Raw genomic sequence first — 3,092 nt, 5'->3', positions numbered from 1 at the left:
AGGCATCCCATAATATTCCCCCCCCTTCCGCACACACATACACGCACTTCATTCACCCCTCCCCCACTCTGCATAGTTACCTTGCAACGTACAGACCATAATAGTCAACTCACCCCCTCCCTCTCCTACAGTCTCTTCCCCATTCCTCCATGCACCCCCCCCACACCTCCACCCCCTCCCTTGGCAACCAGGGTTACCATGGAGACGCTCACCCCCCCCCTCCCACACCCGTGTGGCATCCCATAATAGTAATGAGCGCAGTCACTGACATCCCTCAATAAGCATAACTCCAAAAAAAGAGAGAGATAGGAGAAAGGAGGGGAGAAAGAAAAAAAAGGAAAAGCCGTCACATGGCAACTGTGTGTGCCACATGACTGCTTAACTTGAGTGTGCATGTTTGCATGTATGCGCATGCACTGTACTGTATATGAGCCCGGCTGCATGAGATGTAGATATAATGCAAAGGCTGATGCCACCTTTAAAAAGCATAATAGGTACACCAAAAGTTTGGAGACACTGAGGGACCCAGGTGTAACCCCCATCTCATCCATTTTAGTTATTATGAGCTGATAAGGTTTCTTCCTATGCATGACTCACCTTAAAGTCAATATTTTCATCAGCACTCATGAAGGCCAACCAGGTAAGGCTGTTTAAGGGGGAAACCAGTTTTGTGAGTATGTGAAGTTATAAAGTCAGGTTATGTGAGATGCACATAGGGAAGAGGTCACAGAGGTCAAACTGTAGCCAAAACCTTCAAGTCTGCTGCTTTAAGCCCCCCTCAAAACAAGAAACAGGGAGCCCAGAAGTACAAGAGCCAAGCCAACAGCTGAGTTAAGCTGGCTGCACACACACACACTCTAATACACACACACTGGCTTGCTCCACATGCTGCTTGGAAATACATTGCAGTCAATGGTGGGAAAAACGTCTGGGTCCTAGACAGTTTTTTCCCACCATTAACTTACTAGTGCATTCAGCCTGTGGAGCAAAAATACAGAACCGTTGTGTGGCAGAAAGGCTTCTGAATGACGTTTTACCTCATGGGAAATCAACATTGTACATGTCAGTTAATGGGGAGTCCTGTATTTAGATTCTGTGAAGCATCCGAGTGAGTTATGCATTGTTATTGTGCCACTGCAGGACAAATCTGCTCTTCTGATGCTGTCCGAGTCACCCACAAGGTTGCAAAAAAAATCCTGAAATCAACAGTTGTTTAGCCAGCCCCAGTAGAGTATATAGGCAACAGTATGTCGACATTACATTAGAAAATACATAAAAACACCTGTAAGTTCCAGGCTTAAACAATAGGCAGCATGCAAGAGCCTCACCTGTGCACTGACATTTCAACCAAGGGCATGTTCTCATAAGGTCAAACTGAACATAACACTGTTTAACATCTTACCTGCACATGGTGATTTACAACTCAACATGATGAACATTTTAAGCATTATATAATCAAAAGTTATGCAAAAGAACATTAGACAGCACAAAAACAGAAATACATCAATACACAAAATAGAAACTCCTGTTAGTATATAATGCAATACAAAATAAAATCATCTTAAGTTGTTTTTTTATCCATGCCCCATGCAGACTCACAGCACAGCGGTTTACAAAAGTAAGAAATTACATTTTACAAGCAATTGATCACATGACTTCACATTACAAAGCAATATCCTAGGAATGTGTACTTGTACGGATTTAATAGCTCAACACAGTATGTTTTTTGATGACGTTATATTGTCATGCAGCTAAAGTAGAGCATCCTATTGGATGTCATTCTGTTATGTTAAATGAATGAAGGAAGTTGCGGGTCAGAACACAAGCATAGGCCACTGGAGAAAATTCAACCTTTTTTTTAAACTGCTGAAGCGCAAAATCTTTTTTATTAAAATTAAATAAAATATTTGTTGTAATTTAAATGACATTATTTAGCCCATACCATGACAAGAAAACAGCCTGGGAAATGATAAGATGCAGGGATTTCCACATATCTTTGACCATATATCAATGTGTTTGAATATGAGGGATGCAACTGATGAATCAAATTTCTAGGTGATGTATTTTTGCACTTGCAAGCCAGCGAAGACAACAGCTGCTGGTCATTTACCAGGTTGAGTGTGCATTAGTCAGTCATTATGAATGACCTATTGTTCAGTCAAATACCAGTTTCTTGTACTGCCATGACCACTTCACCGTGGTATAAAGGATACATTATTATATTGCATTGCACACAGACACCATTGTGTCATTCAACTTGTTAAAGTGCAAAATTAATATCCGTATGATGAGATTCTTTTAATGTATGGAGGATTCATTAATGCAATGACAAATTATTCATGTCAGCATATTGTTGCAGTGCCCCGACACTCTGGCTTTTAACCCTTTTCAAGCTGTCCCCCTCTGCTCTCTCTTGACTTTAGCTAGAGGCCTCTCTCCCTCTGGCCTTTTTCCTTACAGCCGGACCTGAAGTCGTCTCTGACTCAGCACACCCGCATTTGGACTGTCTCTCTCTTTCTCTTCTGGACTTTCCTTTGTCCCACGGCAGCAGCAGCACTCCTTTCCCTCTGCATCCTCTCACACGGGCCGACACAAAGAACGAGTTAAAAAACAACTTGTCTTTCTTTCTTTTCTCTGCATTTCTTCCTCTTTCGCCCTCCCTCAGTTGGCATCTTTTCCCCCCTCCCCCACACTTCTCCTTTTACTTGACTATGGACACAGTGTTCATGTGTGCATTTGGGGAGGAGGGGGTGGGGGGGGGGTATCATCTTATAATCACCAATCAGAAGGATACTGGGGGCAGTTGTCATAGAAACCTCGTGCACGGCTCTAGACGCCCCTCCTACCCCCCCACCACCAACAGAATTGCATATCACATAATGATAATAATATCATTTCTCAGGCAAAAAAAGGAAAAATAAAGGGAGGAGGTGGAGGGGTGGGGTGCAGACTACAGACCATAATAGTGCTCCTGTGCTGATGGTGGCCATGGAGATAAGCAGAGGAGTGGAGGAGGAGGGTTACAGGCGGGGTCAGATTATCATGTAAGTCAAAATGCATACCATAATACTTCTTGACTGCCGCCCCCCCCC

This window comes from Notothenia coriiceps, unplaced genomic scaffold, assembly GCF_000735185.1.
Source record: "Notothenia coriiceps isolate Sejong01 unplaced genomic scaffold, NC01 NC01_scaffold00034566, whole genome shotgun sequence".
In the NCBI taxonomy this organism is placed as follows: domain Eukaryota; kingdom Metazoa; phylum Chordata; class Actinopteri; order Perciformes; family Nototheniidae; genus Notothenia; species Notothenia coriiceps.
The sequence above is the reverse complement of the archived record's forward strand: the minus strand, read 5'-3'. Positions refer to the sequence as shown.